This window comes from Palaemon carinicauda, chromosome 38 (assembly GCF_036898095.1).
Source record: "Palaemon carinicauda isolate YSFRI2023 chromosome 38, ASM3689809v2, whole genome shotgun sequence".
Taxonomy (NCBI): domain Eukaryota; kingdom Metazoa; phylum Arthropoda; class Malacostraca; order Decapoda; family Palaemonidae; genus Palaemon; species Palaemon carinicauda.
In genome coordinates, this window is record NC_090762.1 from 58,825,061 (window position 1) to 58,845,060 (window position 20,000).

Here is a 20,000-nt window from a genome sequence, read left to right on the forward strand (position 1 = left end):
GCCTAACCATAAGAGACGAAACATGGGAGGTCTATAGTGTAGGCCCTAAACATCTAATATAAGACTGGGTTAACTTATAATTAAACATAACAAAGGCAAACCCTTCTGGCTAGAGGTTATGGGAAGTAATGTAACCGTTACGAAGAGCAAATTGTTCATTGGTAATTAATTATCATAGAGCCTATTTGGTTACTGTAAATCGATAAAACTGATTTAAGTTCCATATACTGTGTCTATTTTCATATACCCTATAAACGAACCCCATTCAGGCCTCGAGGCGACTTCATTTTTCTCAGTACCGTACAGTACTATTTGGTGCGCAACATTAAACCGGTTTCATTTTTATATTAACCACAATTACAGTTTTCATATATCTCTTACTCTTGGGGCAACTTCAGGAATGATTAAAAAAAATGTGTCAATTTTCCTAACCTCACTGTGAATCTTTATGGATTTATATTCAGCCACGTTCAAATACACAATTATGCTTAAAAGCATGATTTTCGAAGGGGGGTCAAATATTTCAGTTTCGCAATGGCAATTATTAATTTACCCGTTAAGTTTTCTATCTAGATTTATGCTGAATAGTACTAGGCCAAATTTCTGCTAGCTCCAAGATATCTGCTCGAGTACTCGTCCCAAATATATGTTTTACCATCTCCGTTGCCTATTAAACACATCAAAGGCAACACACGAATACCATGTTGTCTATAAGGTATGATTAACTTCAAAAAGCTCACTTAGACTATGATCTTGATAGGCTTTAGGCATATTTGCCTTACGTTTGAATTCCTGACGGTATTTGTGACCATATTTCACTCTGTGCTAATGATATACATTACACCATCCGCAGTGTACAGGTTGTCATTTCCTTGTACATATGATTCTTATCATCTGTAGTTTACATACATGTTTTTCTTACATTTACTTAATTATTTCAAAGTTTTAAATCCTACAAAACATCACATGGACGTTTTTTTGTTTGTTTTTTTCCCCTCTCACGTATTTATTGAAATCTTCCTTCACGAATTACAGTTTACTGTTTGAGTCAATTTCTTACACTTACTTCTAGTATGTTTTGATATATTGTTTTTCTTTTTCTTAATTTCGTATAAACAAAAACACGTTCGTTGCTTACTTCATATCTTTCAATAATCTATATTTTATTCTTATCCTTTCTATGTAAAGATGCTCCTCGTGCTCTTATTCTCCTTCGTTATTCATCAACGCTATTTTTAGTTTCTGATCGAATAATTTCTTATTCTATGCTGATATGAAAAGTCTGTTTCTCGCTTAGAAAAGTTCTTTTCTTCCTGCTTGACACACATATCACCCAAATATTTTTACTAGTAAAGACATTGAAGAAAGAGATTACCATATCAGTAACATTTAACTAATAAGCAGAACGAATGTATTCCGACTAATACTCAGAAGAAACTTATTTCAACTAATACTCAGAAGAAACTTATTTCAACTAATAAGCTGATAGAACTTTTTTTTAGTAATAAGGCAACATCTAACTATCCATGGAACGTACGTTATCACATAAGATGTCAAGGAGAAGAAAATAAATTCCACCTAACCCGAATAATATCAAAGGTATACGAATGTAAAATTTGAGAACTTAATTTGGTTAATTGAACTGAATAGCTATGTATATGCGAAATGAACTCGAGCGTAAAATATTTAAAACTAGTTAATTATATAGGGTAATTAAAATGAATATTTATAAGCAAAGAGTATTTGGGCGTGACATTCTAGCACATTTTCTACTACTTTTTTAAAGAAATAAACATAAATTATTATATGAAAAGTGTTCGAGCGTTTAATTTTAGAAATATCTAACCCAAACCAAATTGTAGACGACCAAAACAGATGTGGCAACAGATTATATCAATCGAAACCAAAAAAAGTAACTAAAATAATATATCATAAAAAAAAAAATCTGAAAAGAAAATTTTATAATCAAACTACAATCATTAGTTAATATAAAATACTTCTGATCACGGTATTTGTGACGACTGATACAATAGCAATCTAAAAGCAGTGGTTAACGAAACATGACAAGAAGCAATATGTAAAAGGCTTTTGAAAAAAAAAAATCTATAAAGCCTTATGAATGACAATGGCCCGTAGCCCAAGCTATCGATTACCCTTTAAAGAAAGAAAAAATCATTAGATGTCTACAGATCGACCGAACTTCATTCACATATGGCTGTTGCGCTCAGCAAAATTTCACCGTCCATTAAAGTCATATTATCAATAACCTACTCTCTCTCTCTCTCTCTCTCTCTCTCTCTCTCTCTCTCTCTCTCTCTCTCTCTCTCTCTCTCTCTCTCCTCTCTCTCTCTCTCTCTCTCTCTCTCTTAGATAATTAAAATGCATTGGGGGGAGATGAAGACATTTCTCTCCTCTTCGTTACGCCTATTGGTAAAAGTCTAATTCTTGAGATATAAAATTCCTTCCGAGATATAAAGTTCTTCTTCCCTCCACCCTCCCCTTTCAACACCTGCCTAAGGAGAAGACGATGCCTTTAGGCCTAAAAATCGAAGAAGAGTTGTTGTTAATAAAGATGTGAAGAGCTCAAAGCCGAGTAAAAAAAGAGAAAAAATACAACCCTACTTCCCTTATTCATATTTGAGAAAAAAACCTCGTGGTCCTCTCTTAAGCCTGCTTAGGACTCAATAAGAAAAAAATAAAAGAGATACGAGATAAAAATTCCTCTTCGACTTGAATACAACTATACCGATGTGATTGCAAAGTTTTACTCTCTCTCTCTCTCTCTCTCTCTCTCTCTCTCTCTCTCTCTCTCTCTCTCTCTCTCTCTCTCTCTCTCTCTCTCTCTTCGGGGAAATTCTGGCTATTCAGAAGAAGCGAGTTATTGGTTGGTTTTTAATAAATGAAACTCGTATCTCTATGGTAGGGGTGGAGGAAGAGATGGGCTAAGGGTCTGGGTTAATTACCTACTGTGGTGGTAATGTAAACAGCTCTCTTATTTGATTTTGCTATTGAAGGAAAATCTTATGAATTTGATTGATGAATAAACAGAGAATTACGTAAAAAACAGGATATGTTATATATGAGGAATGACAAATAATTAGAAAAGTGGGCTGTTTCTATATATAAAAAAAGGCAAATTAAGTAGAGAAATAGAAGAAAACGTGTTTTGTTAAGAAAATATGAAGAAACAAACAAAAATAATAAACGAATACCAATGGATATCTAGTTTGTACAAAAAGGATGAACCAAATAACAGATAGAGTAACATTGTATATATATATATATATATATATATATATATATATATATATATATATATATATATATATATATAGATAGATAGATAGATAAAAACCCTTCAACTCGACCTTTCTACGAAATGTATTAAATGTTTTACATTACCATAAAATCTAGAATACATTGTAAAATTTAAGACAAGAAATCGTTAATAGCGATGCTAAAGCAATAATCTATACGATCATCTCAAATTGAAATACTTATCATCCCTAGATAATCTACATTGATTTCATTTCTTACTAAAGCATACTAAGGACCTTCTGCATCCACTATTTTCCCTTTTTATTCCTCATCTACTTTTCCATCTCTTCATTATAATTATAATCATTGGTGTTATTATGATCATCATTATTCAATGCGATAAAATCTATAGATGGAACTTTCAAAAAATACTATATGCGAATATAAAAAGCAAGACTCAACAAAACAAAATATCACTGTATATGAGAGTAGACAACAGACGGAATACCAATTTCATTGGAGCTTATTCACTCATCTTCCTTCGTACCTCTAAAATGTGTGAATCTATAGAGAGAGAGAGAGAGAGAGAGAGAGAGAGAGAGAGAGAGAGAGAGAGAGAGAGAGAGAGAGAGAGAGAGAGAGCTACTGCCACAATCATCCTTTAAATGTTGAACCAAAGATAAACGTATACAGTAAAACCTCCCCAATAAAAGCTGCTTCATACATGAATATACGATATGTATGTGTGTACATTCATTCAACAAATAATAAGTGGTAATTGGCCTCTTATAAAAGCATTATCCAGATATCACCCTCATGCAAAATATTGCCGTAATTCCTCACGAGGCTACCATGGTGGCTCAAGACAGAGGAACGAAAGAACCCAGCTACTAAGAAGATTATACAAAAGAGACAAAGTCCACGAGAGAGAGAGAGAGAGAGAGAGAGAGAGAGAGAGAGAGAGAGAGAGAGAGAGAGAGAGAGAGAGAGAGAGAATCTGAGCGCCGACGAAGTTGACATCCTCCAACAGGACGCGACGATCGTCTGTAAAATACTAATTTAACAGAGGCCTGCCCCTGGACAATTGTTCGGCACCCACCCACACCCGCCCTCGCCGCCCCTTTTGTTGCTTTGCGAGGCGTGTCGATTTTCACCTTAGGACGAACGAGATGGGTGGGATTCAAGAGGGACAGGGCGATTTAGGGGAAAGCACCTACGAGAAAGGGAGGCAGATGTTGCTACTAGAAGGAAAATGGCATGGATAATGAGAAAAAACTGTAGTCACTCAGGGGAAAGTGACACGGGAACTGCAAAACCCATTATTACAAAGAAAATCACACCAGCGATACATGTCAGAGCTGCTACTATAAGGAGAATGGTACGGGTGATGATAATTACTACGGATAATTAAATAAAAGATGCAACTAAAAATTAGAGTGGCAAGGATATTCGAAGAAAAGTTATTACTGAAGACAGAACGGCACGGAGATCTCACAAAAGATGCTACTAAAATAAGTAAGGTACGAGAAATAGAATAAAAGCTGCTACTACAAGGAGAAAAGCGCTGGAAATTGAATGAGAGCTGCTACTAAGAGTTACAATGGGAAGATCATCGGTAATTGAATAACAGCTGTAACTACAGGTATGATGGCACGGTAAATTGAATAAATGCTACTAAGACATGGAGAATAGGACGAACAATCGAATAAATTCTGCTAATACACAGAAACTGCTACATGTAATGAAGATTAAACTTAGAGAGAACAACGAGCAGGTAATAGAAAAAAAATTGAATTGCTACTAAACAGAATGGAACTAGGAACGTAGAAAAGAAGCTACTAGAAGACAGTAGCACGAGAAACGTTGGGAAAAAGTGCTATTAGAAGAATCTAACGGAGAATTGTGCAGCCAATGGAGAAAACACTACTACTTACGGTAAATGACATGGCAAATAGGAAAAGCGCTTTCAATACAAAAAGATTGGCTCATGAAATGGAGGACGTCATTGCTTTAGAGGAGGATTTGCATAGGGAAGAGAGAAAAATGCTAGGACTAGAAGAACACCATCATGATGAATGGAAGTGGAATGGAGAAAGTATACTGATACTGTTAAGAAATCACCCAAGGAGAGAAAAGGGTGTTGCTAATATCGGGAGAGCGACAAAAAAGGGCAGAAACTCTTATTACTTAAGGAGACGGATGCATAGGACTGAGGAAAGTTGGCACATTAGGGAAAATAACGCAGGGGAAGCTTCCATTTTCCCTTGATGATCCCGAAGAAATTATACAGAATGAAGAAACCCTTTGCTATTATAATTAGGATAGTCCATCTTCGAGAAGAAAATTACAGGGAATGGAGAAAGAAAAGACTATAAAACGTATAATGCCACAAAGAAACTGCTAATAAATGAACACTGACACGAGTTAGTTAAGGATTACTTTTACATGGAGAGAAACAGATGGAAAATGGGACTGGAATGGAAGGCAAGGACTGCTTATAGGGGTAGAGTAACACATTGAAGAAAAAATCATATTTGTGGGAGAATGACATGCAATATGGAGAGAAACTCTTTTACTATACATAGAAGCAGGAGGAAGGAGAATATGCTCCTAGAAGAAAATATGAGGGAAAAACTACTGCTAAAACAGAGAAAGACAGTAGGGAAAAATGCTTCTACTAGAAGAGCATTAAGGAGGGAGGGACCAAACGATGCTACTATCGGGGGAAATGGCAGAGGATCGAGAAAACCCGGATAATAAGAGTATACAAAGAGAGAAGAAACGCACCTACTAGAAGGGGAAATTATAGAGGAGCTAGAGAACCCAGTTACTAGAAAACGCAAGCAAAGGAGACGAAACCAGTTCACATATATCTGGATCTTCTGTGCCATGGTCTTAAGTTTTTGCTTTATATGTTTTCTTATCTTGTTTATGCCCTTCTCCGGAACTTTGTATTCCTCCTGCAGCTACTAGAGAGCAAAAGACAGAGGACCGAGCAAACCCAGCTACTGCAAACAGTATAATCTACAAAGGAGACAAAACGCAGCTATTAGAAGGGAAAAAGACAGAGAAGCGAGAGAGCCAACTTACTAGAAAGAATATACAAAGGAGGGAAGGAACGCAGTTACTAGAAGGAGAAAAGAAAGAAGCTAGAGAAACCGGATACTAGAGAGAACGAACGCAACTCATAGAGGAAGAAGAGAAAGAATGAGAGCCCACCTACTAAAAGAGTATACAAATGAGCGACAAAAAATAGTGGAGCGAGAAAACCGGGATATTAGAAAGAGTATACACAGGAGAGAAGAAACACAGCTAATAAAGGAAGAAAAGACATAGGAGCGGGAGAACCCGTCTACTAGAAAGAGCATACAAAGGAGAGACGGAACACAACTGCTAGAAGGGGAAAAGACACTGAATCGAGAGAACCCAGCTAATAGAAAGAGTATATAATGGAGATGAAAACTGTTGACATATCTCTGGATCTTCTGTGCATTGGACTTTATTCTTTGCTTAATATCTTATATTGTTTAAACCATTCTTCTGCACTTTGTATTTCTCACTCGACTACAAAATGGCAAAAGACAGAGGAGCGAATAAACCCAGCTACTAGAAAGAGCACATAATGGAGAGATGATACCTGTTGACATATCTCTGAATCTTCTGTGCTTTGGACTTTATTCTTTGCTTAATATCTTACATCGTTTAGGCCATTCTCCTGCACTTTGTATTTCTCACACGGCTACCATAGTGGCAAAATACAGAGGAGCGAAAGAACCCAGCTACTAAGAAGATTATACAAAAGAGACAAAATGCAGCTACTAGTCGGGGGAAAAACAGATGAGCAAGATGAATATACAAGAGATAGAACAAACACACCTAATGGAGGGGGAAAAACAGAGGAGCAGGAGAACCTAGCTATTAAGAAGAGCATACAAAGGAGAGAAGAAACCTGTTGACATATCTCTGGATCTTCTATGTTTTGGACTTCATTCTTTGCTTAATATCTTACATAGTTTAGGCCATTCTCCTGAACTTTGTATTTCTCGTATGGCTACCAAAGCGGCAAAAGACAAAGGCATGAAAGAACCCAGCTACTAGGAACCTTATAGAAAGGAGAGAGAAAACGCAGATACTACTTGGGAAATAGACAGGGGAGTGAGAGAACCCGGATACTAGATAAAGTATACATATACACAGCTACTAGAGGGGGAAAAGACAGAGGAGTGAGAGAACCTAGCTACTAAAAAGAGCATACAAAAGAGTGACGAAACCTATTCACATACCTCTGGATCTCCTGTGCTTTGACTTTTATTCTTAGCTTTATATCTTTTTAATTATTTTGGCCCTTCTCCAGCAATTTGTATTTCTCCTACAGCTACCATAGGGAGAAAAGACAGACCAAGAGAACTTAGCTACTAGAAAGAGTATACAGTACATAGGAGAGACAAAATTAAGTTACTAAAGGTTGAATACACAGAGCAAAAGGTCCATGCTACTAGAAAGAGTATACATAGAAGAGAAGAAAACCAGTGACTAGGGGGGAGAAGAGCAGAGGAAAGATATAACCCAGTCACAAAAAAAAAAAATACATAGAATAGTATATACTCTACTACTAGAGAAGGAAAGGACAAAGGAGAGAGAGGATCTGGCTAAAAAAAGTATACATAAGACGCGAAACACTGCTTCTATAAGGGGAAAGGACAGAGGAGCATGAGAACCCGGATACTAGAAAGAGCATTCAATGGAGAGATGAAACCCAACTTCTAGACATGGAAAAGACAGAAGAGCAAGAGAACCAGGATACTAGAAATGCTCATACACTAATGGTATTTCTGTTTTTTGTATATTGTCCTTATTGCTTTCCCTTCGCACTGATAACCAGTTATTTCCTGTATGTGCTTGTATCGATCTCTTTGAATTTGTGTGACCTTTCACTAAAACTAATGTTATAAAAACTCCCTGTCTGATTAAATAAAGATTAGTTGCATTCACAAGAGTCTCCCAGTTACAACCTAACAGCTCGCCGGCACATTGGTGATCCGAGTGACCAACTCCCTCCCGCTTTCCCCCTCACTGCTGTGCATTATTGTTTGATGATGCCGCCCTCAGACAGTGACTCTACTATTAACACCAAGACCCTGAAACTACCGTCCTTTGCCAGCGGAGAAGTGTTCGCCTGGTTCCACGTTGCTGAAGTCCAGTTCTGCATAAAGGGCGTGACTCGGTCAAGTACCAAAACTGATTACGCTCTCACGGCCATCCCCTGGGACACTTTCCCGGATATCTCCGATTGGCTGTGAGAACAAGGGGACACCCCCATAATGTATGAAGACCTCAAATCATACCTCCTGGAGCAGTACGCGCCATCACAGGCCACCCGCATAGCAAAACTTTCTCCGCTCTCTCAACAACCGTTTGGGGACCAAAAGGCTACGCTCGCCCTCAGGGAAATGACCAGTATTTCTTACCTTCAACCTGCCGCTGACGGCTCTCCTCATGAAGTGAATCTACTTCGTGCACTTTGGTTATGGCCACTACCCTAAGGACCACTCCTAAAGACGTCCTGGATGTCTCAGCAGCTGAAATGGTGCATGGCGACCTGTTGGTCGTCCCTGCCGATTTTTTCCCGTCTGCAACCTCCTCCGACAATCTCCAGCGCTTACGTCAAATTGTGGGAAAATTTACTCCATGCCGCTAGACTTACAAGCCCCCGGTTAAGTAAAACATACCGACAGATCTGCACTTGGTAACACGGGTTTTCCTCTGCAACAACTCTAGCAAGCCAACGTTAACACCCCCTTACACTGGCCCTTTGCTCATGATCCGTTGTATGCCGAAAGCATCCCTCCTCAACATGCGTGGTAAAGAAGACTGAGTCTCCATTTATCGCATAAAACCTGCATATCACCTGCCAGATGACCTTCCTACAGTACTCCTCTCAAGAGCAGGGCTCCGTGTTTCACATGTATGTCTTTTTAGGGGGGAGCCATGTACCGCACTTGTATCCAACACGCTCGTACACTTGCGGTATTTCTGTTCATGTATACTGTCCTTATCGCTCTCCCCTCGTACCGATAACCTGTTATTTCTTGTATGTTCCTGTATAGATCTGTTTGAATTTTTGTGATCTTCTTTCACTGAAACTGTTGTTATAAAAGCTCGTTGTCTGATGAAATAAAGATTTGTTGCATTCACGAAAGTTTCTCAGTTACGACCTAACAGCTCGCCAGCACAGTGTATACAAAGGAGTCAAAATGCATCTATTGGGTTCTTTGACTGGCCAGACAATACTACATTGGATCCTTCTCTTTGGTTACGGTTCATTTTCCTTTTGCCTACACTCACACCGAATAGTCTGGCCTATTCTTCATATATTTGCCTGTCCTCATACAACTGACAACACTGAGATTACCAAATAATTCTTCCTCGCTCAAGGGGTTAACTACTGCAATGAAATTGCTCACTGGCTACTTTCCTCTTGGTAAGGGTAGAAGAGACTCTTTAGCTATGGTAAGCAGCTCTTCTAGGAGAAGGACACTCTAAAATAAAACAGTTGTTCTCTGGTCTTGGATAGCGCTAAAGCCTCTGTACCATGGTCTTTCACTATCTTGGGGTTGAGTTGTCCTGCTTGAGGGTACACTCGAGAACACTATTCTCTCTTACTTCTCTTCCTCTTGCTTTATTTTTTATTTTTTATAGTTTATATATGGAAGGTTTATTTTAATGTTACTTTTCATAGAAAAAAAAAATCTTAATAGTTAATCCCTTCTCTTGTAGTTTCCTTATTTCCTTTCCTCACTGGGCTATTTTCCATGTTGGATCCCTCGGACTTATAACATCCTGGTTTTCTAACTAGGGTCGTAGCTTAGCAAATAGTATACATATTAAACGCTTTTACTAGAGGGGGAAAGTATAGGGAAGCATGAGAACCCGGCTACAAGAAAGAGTATACATAGGAAATGCTATTACTCGGGGGTGGGGGGGGGGGGGGGAAGGACAGAGAAACGAAAAAACCTGCTTACAAGGAAGAGTATACATAGGAGAGTATAAATGCTGCTACTAGAAGGGAAAGGAGAGACGAGTGAGAGAACCTGGCTACTGGAAAGAGAATACAAAGGCGAAACGAAATGCAGCTACTGGTGGAGGAAAAGACAGAGGAGTGAGAGAACCCAGATGCTAGAGAGTATACAAAGGATAGACGAAACGCTGCTACTATTGGGGAAAAGAAAGAGGAGTCAGAGAACTTGGCTACTAGGAGTATACAAAAGAGAAACGTAGTTACTATATAAAAAAGAAATGGGGAGAAAACGCTATTACTAATAAGAGAACACATAGGAGGAAAAAAAACCATACTAAATGTCGTTCAATAGGGAGAAACAATACTATGCTACTAAAAGAAAGAGGGAGAGAACGCTATTGCTAATAATAGAACACATAGGAGGGACAAAACCCCGATAAATGTAGACAATAAGCAGAAAACACTAAAATTTAAGGGGAAAAAAATATATTTCTTTTATAAGGAGAATAGAAAATTGTATTTCGAAATTGTAAAAAAAAGAAGAAGAAAAAAAAAAAAGATATTCAACGCTAAGGAATGGGACTCCTTTCTTCAATGTTTTGAAAAAAAAATTATATAATGCGTTTTAAGAGAAAATTTATCGCCCCAAACAAAAATTCTTGTGTTTATTTTGCCAGTGCTAATCGCCCGTGTCCACTGATCGCCACTTTTAACATTATTTTTTCTTCAGATTTTTCTTTCATTTCTGACTTATCTTAATTTTTTTCCTGACATTCACCTGTGAACGCCCTTCTATTAAACCACTCCCTGTTTTCCATTTCATATAAAACTTTATAAGTAGAGTTTAAGCACCAAGCCTGAGAATAAATGCAGTAATGATTGCGTAATTTTTCGGTTAATAAACAAACGATGAGAGAGACAGATAGATTAAAAAACACAAAAATGTTAGTCATTCAGCAGAGGATAAAGTCCCTCTCTGAAAGGAAATGAAAAGAAGTTAATTATTCTGAAACACCCAGACAGCTTCAATTATAAACTCGAACGGAATGCAAATATAATTGAGAACCTTATAAGTAAACCGTTGATATTCACTGGTTCACATTGCAAGGAGAATTCGAAATACAGCAGTCAGGATGCATACTGATTCAATACTTGCTTCGTAGTCCAGCATTTAGATACTAGACACCAAATAAGATTTCATTAGCAATCAACCAGGTTACATGTACAGATGTTTGTCTGCATGCATATACATATACATATATATATATACATATATATATACATATATATATATATATATAGAGAGAGAGAGAGAGAGAGAGAGAGAGAGAGAGAGAGAGAGAGAGAGAGAGAGTAACAGATTTTACAACAAATAGAAAAAAAACTGAAATGAATATAAGACAAAACACTGATATAAAGTAATTATAACTAATTCAAAAGTTGCTTACTAAATTATGTGCAAAAAATGTTTGCACAATTATATTTTCATGTCCATGCTTATTTATCAATTGGAGGAAGTTAAATTATATAATGTCAAAAGTAAAAAAACAATCAACAGAAGGATTCAATTTACGGAAATTGAACTCGAGTAGATGACATGAAATTCAAAATTCAAAAGTTGGATACAAAATCTAAAATATAAGCCAACAAGGCTTCATTTTATTTTCATGGATGTCAGAAGAGAAATTACAGCGCTATTTTTAAGGTAAACAACTTTTTTATTCACTATCTTATATATAGATTTAAGTGACATATGTTAAGAGTCATGTTCGAAGAGGAGAAGATATTGATGGTATGCAGCAATTGCTGATTTTCGAATTATCGGCAAACTAGAAAGGATGCAATGAGAGTAACATGAAGTTAAATCCAGGAAAATGCAAAATTTTATATATGATGCCCGAATAAATTATTATCATTATTATTACTAGCTAAGTTGTGTGTCAGATTGCCTTACCATTGTGTAAGACACGGGCTCTTGCCTTAGGCAGCCCGTAACGTAGCTAAGTTACAACCCTAGTTGCAAGAGCTGGATGCTATAAGCCCAAGGGCTCCAACAAGGAAACATTGCCCAGTGAGGAAAGGAAATAAGAAAATAAATAAACTATAAGAGACGTAATGAAAAATTTAAATTAAATTTTTTAAGAAAAGCAGCATTAAAACATATCTGTCATATATGAAATATAAAATGCGACTTATGCTAACCTACTCAACATAAAACATTTGCTGAAAGTTTGACTTTTGAAGTTCTACCGATTCAACGACCCGACTAGGAAGATCATTCCACAACTTGGTCACAGCTGGAATAAAACTTCTAGAATGCAGTGCAGTATTGATCCTCGTGATGGAGAAGGCCTTATTATTAACTGATTAACTGCACACCTAGTATTACACACAGGACGTTACTAGCCTCGATTACAATTGCAACATTATTCTATGTAAACAAATCTACCAAAAACAATTCAGGATACATATTGATAGAAAAGTCCCAAATGATAATATGGATGTGTGTGATAATTTGTGAATGAAAATATCGAAAGGGAACGTTTGCACCAAAGTTACACAGACCCCTAAAAATAATGGATAAAAGTTCGTGTGGATCTCAATAGAAAGCGCCAGGATTTAAGCGTGAAGCATGTTATGCTGCTGAAACAATTATGGAAATACTTTACGATATCCTACTGGCAGTGGCATGAAAAATATGAAGTTCATATTTAATGATTTTTTAAATAGCTTATGATATTCTCTTGAGACTGGAATGATATATTAAGTAGATATTGTGAGATTGATATTGTGAGGAGGCTAATCTGCCAATAGTGCATTACGGTATATTGCAGCAAATTTGTACTATGTAAGGTATATGGTATGATATACTGGTGATGTAAATGGGATTAATATAATAAGTTTATACAAACATTAAACACCATAAGAATATAATACAAATGAGAAGTCAAGGAATAGTAATACTTAATAAAACCAACTTAAGATTCAAAATCCCGAAAAGTGTTACAGAGAAGAAAACGTTTCCGTTTAATGTTGCGATAAGTATATACAGTATATAATTCCATAGAAAGAGGAAGCTTTGGCATAAATATAATACTGTACAATACTTCTAATATAATATGAATAAATAAGGGATAAAATGAGCAATAAAATTGTGCATTACATTTGGGGTGGATAAAAAAGAATGACTGTAATAAAAGAAATTACAAATAGATTTGATTCCACAAATATATATATAAGAAAAAAAAATGTGTATCATATATGCTGCTGGCAGACAAAATTGAGCATGAAAAAGGACAAAGCAATGGTTATTAATGAACTTTGATTAAAAAAAAAAAATATGACAAAAAGTAAAAAAGCAAATTAGAAAATATGAGAATGTTGCTTTTAGCTAAAAGGCGGGGCTGAAAATGCTTCTGTTCTTTCCTCCCCGTAGCATTATTGCACGGTCAAGGGTCCCTTTGCACCTTAGGAGTTCTCGTGTTTGCCAGGTAACTGGTGAATAAATTAAGTAGTGTTTATACTTGACTTCCTTTTGTGTCAGGAATAAATATATATTATCTAAATTATTAACATAAACGATTCTCTCTCTCTCTCTCTCTCTCTCTCTCTCTCTCTCTCTCTCTCTCTCATATATATATATATATATATATATATATATATATATATATATATATATATATACAAACATACACAGCATGCGCACATATAGAATAAATATACATATATGTTTGTTTGATATATACAGTATACATACATGTATATATATATATATATATATATATATATATACATACATGTATATATATATATATATATATATGTGTGTGTGTGTGTGTGTGTATGTGAACGTCTGTATGCATGTATATTTATCTATCTATCTATCTATCTATCTATATATATATATATATTTTTATATACATACACATATTAGTTTACATGCATACATACGTTCACATACACACACACACACACATATATATATGTATATGTATACATATACAGTATATATATATATATATATATATATATATATATATATATATATATATATATATATATGATATGCGTGTGTGTGAACATATGTTTGCATGTAAACTAATATATATATATTTATATATATATATATATATATATATATACATTAGTATACATGCATACATACGTTCACACGCAAAATATATGTGTATATATATATACACACACACACATATATATAGATATATATATATATATATATATATATATGTTCATACACTGTAAATGCATTTATATAGATTAAATATACATATATGTGGGTTTAATATTTATATATATATAAATATATATATATATATATATATATATATGTGTGTGTGTGTGTGTGTGTGTGTGTGTGTTCGTATGCATACATACTATATATATATATATATATATATATATAAGATTTACAGATTGCGTGTCGTCCATCAACCACACTTATTTCAGCCAATAACGATGAACATTCCGAGACACCATCAGGTTTTGTAATACAAAATAATCAACACGAATAAGAAATATAAAGTAAAATAAAAAATAAATAAAAATTTAAGCAGGCTTAAATGTGTCTAGCCTGTCAGTTTACTGGATTAAGAATGCAGGTACCTCGACATTCCAGTCCCACGCTGTGATCAATCGTTACTTACACCGAACTCCCAAGCTCTGATGCAAGAGTAAAAGCATTGATTTTCAGGATGAACTTGCCATCCAAAAGTGTGACGCAAAATATCTCAGGGACTTCTATGCCAATGGCGTCTAATATTTAGTGATAGTAGAATTCAATCTTATACAGATATGCGTTGACGTGGTTCTCATTTCAGTGTTCTACAAACGCTTGCATGTTCTATCGCCAAAACATAATCCTCCTTCTCCACAAATTGCATAATTCTAAGTGTAGTGGCAGAAACACATAAATCTCATCTTTGTAATTGTAATTCTTTAAAAGAGACTAAACCAGATGATGGTATAATCATGTGATGCTAATTCAACTATTTATCTTCGTCCTCTTGCTGATAATGTAAGCAAAAAATTAGGGGACAAAATCTCATAAGAACATTATCAAACAATATTCAGCAATTCGGGCCATAAAAAAATGGAAACTGGAAGAGATTTACTAATCATAGAGGGAAAGAAAATCATTCATTAAACAACGAAATTCACGCTTAATCACAAATGAATAGAAACAAGACATATTCTGCAGAATTTACCCACTTACCAACAACGTCATTCCAAACCTGACCTCAAAGCATATTGTGGAGATCACTGTGGTGTAAAGCACATCTAAGCAGATTATATAGATTTCGGACTAAAAGTTCCTGGTATGTTCACATAAAAAAAACAGATAAAAGTAGAGGTTTGAGAGTAAAGTTAACGTCTCTGGCTTAGAAAGTAAAAACAAGGAAAGAACTACCAAGACTTGAAGAAAACCCTAGGCACAACACACGAAGGGCAATGGATCCCATTGGAGCTTGAGAAGGTAAGAACTTAATTGTCCAGGTCAGTGAACCATTCGTTCTTCTGCTATTGTAAAATCTGCCGGCAGCATCTCAGCTAATGTCATCACTATTGTTCGGTAATCACTTAATTCAAGCGTTACAAATAAGTCTTCCTTGGCGAAGATAATCCATTAAAGCAGACAAACTTACTAGAATGTAGTAAACAAAGCAATGACAAAAGATGATCCCACAGTCCTACAAGTTTCATTGAATTAAAGTTATAAGTAATATCCTGCCAAAGTCGTAATTTAACAAATGAATACCTCTCTACCCCCATCACGCTGAAAGAGTTTCCTGTACTCATTTTACTTTTACGTCCTATTAAAATTCAAAGAACACCGTTAGATTACAACAAAAAGTCACTTGAGTTAAGTAACTCTTCTCGATCGGCCGAAACTTATCATATATAAAGGCGTCTTCAAATACTTTTTCCCTTAGCATTTCTAACAAAAAATATAAAACCTCATTCCATCATGTCACGGTCATCGTGCATTGAAAAATATACCCGTTAAAAGAAAAAAATCAAAATCCCCCCACCCCGCTCTCCAAACCTCCAACTACCAAAAAGGCAAAAGTAAAATGAAGCCTTCACAATTATATGTTGGAAAGCTGCATTAAAAGGATATACAAAACGATAAAAAACGGTATGATAACCAATTACTAGAATTACCTCCAGGCAATGAATTATATCTGAATAAATAAAAAATATATTTACGTACATACAACACACACACACACACACACACATATATATATATATATATATATATATATATAATCAGGAGTTACTAGTCCACTGCAGAACAAAGGCCTTAGACATGTCCTTCCACTTACGGCTGTTTATGGTCTTCTTGTTCCTGTCCACACCCAGTTAGGTGAAGAGATCAGAAATGAAAAGTTGTAGGAGATTCTATATGCAGATGATTTGATGATTACTGCTGAAAATGAGGAAAAATTACAGAGAAGGGTGGTAGAGTGGCAAGAGACTTTGGAAAGTGGTGGTTTGAGAGTGAATGCAGGCAAGCCTGAAGCCATAGTTAGTGGTAAGGAAGGTAGGGACAGGATAGCCAAACATGAAAGTAGAGGAGCAGTTACAAAACACGTGGATTGTGGGAATATCACTGTTTTAGAGATTGAAAAATGATGAAATAAGAAGAATGGCAGGTGTGGTGAAGATTACTGAGAAGATAATGGTGTCACAACTGAGATGGTGTGGGCACGTGTTAATTATGGATGGTGAGGAGGGAGTGAGGAGGGCTTGGGAGGAACCTGTAACGGGGAGAAGACCAAGAGGGAGGCAGAGAATCAGATGGAAAGTTAAGGTGAAGGATTATATGGAGAGAAAAGGTTTGGTGAAAGAGGATGCCTTTGATCGAAGACATTGGAGAGGTCGCATCAAGCAACCAACCCCTTAATGTAGAGATAAAGGTGGTTAAGAAAATAAAGAAGACATCCGCAAACTTTCTTGGCTCGTCTATCCATCGTCTTCTCTTCTTTCCCCTACTTCTCTTACAATCTCTAGGGACCCATTCCGTTATTCTTAATGCCCATCTACTGTCTGTCATTCTCATTATATATATATATATATATATATATATATATATATATATACACAATTAAATAAAGATAGAATATATTAGAATAAATAAACCAATAAATAGGAAAGCTACAAAATAAGCAATGGATGCGATCTTTCTTAGCGGCTTTCAATTTTGCTTTCCTCTCACCAAAACGTTTCTTGATATTTCTATTTAATCTTTTGAACGTTGATGACCGGGCAGTATTTGCATTTGGATGCAGATCCACAGATTACTTGTTAACAGGTGAGTAACCCTTTCTCTTTTTTATCTAAATGAGCTAATCCGAAAGATTACCTTCAGAATAATCCCCCTCTGACAATTCTATTTCGGAGGTGAGGCGTCCCTAGGAAGTATAAATATTTGATAAGAACTCGAAGGCAGCTTTACTGGTGCTTAAAATCTTCTCCCCCCTGATCTACAGACCTTGCTAGAGATATGCTTGAGAAGAACAGGTATAATTTACTGAGACACTAATGGTTTTGGACTCTTCCTTCTTAACTCCAAGTGACTAAGAATGAAAGATTTCAATGGATAGAACCGCAATGTCTACCTTGACACACAACCCCTTCCCCCTACCCAACTTCCAAAACTGAAGGAGTGAAAAAAGATAAAAAGATCAAGAAAATTACAGAGCTATACCTTCTAGTGAATTTAAAGATACAGCTCGGCTGAAATTTCATAAATAATACGATTTCAAATAAGGTATCTCATTCAAATAAGGCAATCTGACCGCAACCCATCGCTTGGAAGGTAACGCTCTGATGGATGTTTTTATCTAAAAATTATAATAATGTTGCTTCGAGGTCAGACGTTTCATTTTTTTTTTTCTTACTTGGTACCCCGAAAGGACTGCCGCTGCTCCTGCTGCCGCTTCTATTCTTCGCAATATCTAAACTTACATATCAAGTTGCAAAAACTACTGATTAAGGCACCGTGAGATGGTTTCAAAGGGAGCAAAGCCTCGTAATCCGATCCAAGTTGATTTTAGCATAGGTACTACCCGATCAATCTCTGTAGATCGAAGATAAAGGTGTTTTGCATTCGATAATGCAGAGGTAGCACCGACTCACCCGTTTATAGAGAGTATTTACGAGTTCATGATGTCATAGATAAGGTTAGTATTGGTTTTTCTTATGCCATCTAGTGGCTCCCCTGCCACCTAAATCATTTATATGCGATCTCCTTATACGTGGTTATGTACCTTGTAATATACACCAATCTGATGAACCCATTCATAACCCGAGATATGTGATGTTGGGAACATCACATTAGGGTACCATAAAATTATCAGGACTTCGGAAAGTGATTATACTTCAAGTTTACCTTTTCCATCGTGTAATAAAATATATTCCCTGGTAATAAATATACTATTTTACTACTCATACTTTGAAGGTTAGGTTTAGCAATATCTTAGGATTTAGGATGAACAGATACTTAGCCATGATTTAACTAAAATAGGCAATCATTAAGTAAATCTTTCATTTTAATAAATAAAAGAATCGCTTCAGTACAAATAGGAAAATAAAATTTGAATAGGGAAAACAAAATTACTTAAAATAACCATATTTTCAAAGAATAGAAAGAATGACCTTGACTTTCCCATAACCAAATATCCCACTCTACCTAAAGGTGAACAGATGTAAATAAAAAAAATTAAAAAATATTGCAAAAGCCTCGGGTAAACTGCATGGCTAAAATTAAACATTAGTTCAACAACAAACTTTAATTAGTACATTGCCTAATGCTTTATTTATTACCTTCTCACATTTTCAACAAGCAGTAAAGTAAGGATTGTTATGGAAACAGAATGCTCGTAGAACACAAGGCAATGAGCCAAGAAATTATAAGAAGACACTTGTGATACCATGCCAAGGCCATTTGGAGTATTCGGAGATTATAATTTACTGGCCAATTCATTAGCTATTTTATGCCTAGTCCTCTTCAGCAGATAAACTACACGACATAAGGGTGACTGAGATCAAATCGAACTTGAAATCTCCCTCCCTCTTACCTTCACTCCCACTCCCTTTCCCCTCTAGAACTAGATATGCTAATTAGGCTAACAGCCTTTGAGATACAACAAACAGGAATACGGCATGATGGTGACTACGTAAGTTTCCTTTTTTCAACTGTGATGCAAAATTAGGGGGGGGGGTGGAACCGTGGAAATTTGCCGGAGTTAGCTGAATTTGGTTAATCCAAGACTCAATAGATGGTTACTGCATGACTCGAAAATTGGTTGATTTAAGATCAGAAAGTTGTTTAATGTGTATTCTAGGCTTAATGAAGATGTGTGTGACTTAGGTCATTGCAAGACTGGAAGCTTGGTTAATACGATATTTGCAAAACTGGATTTAAGACACCAAAACTGGCTAATCCAAGATTCGAAAACAGTAATAAGAGACACAATTCATTGGGTTTTCACTCGATTTGTAATGCAACAAAATATTTCCTTTAATTGTGTCACTTTTGATGTATTTACATTAATCATGCTTTCTACTTCACAACATAAGCTATATTTCAAGTCGTTTTTTTTTCTATAGAACAATTATTTATAGTTATGAGTTTTATTATCACCCACGGTCAATTTACGGATTAAAAACGTATAATCTGAGATCTTTTGAAATTTAC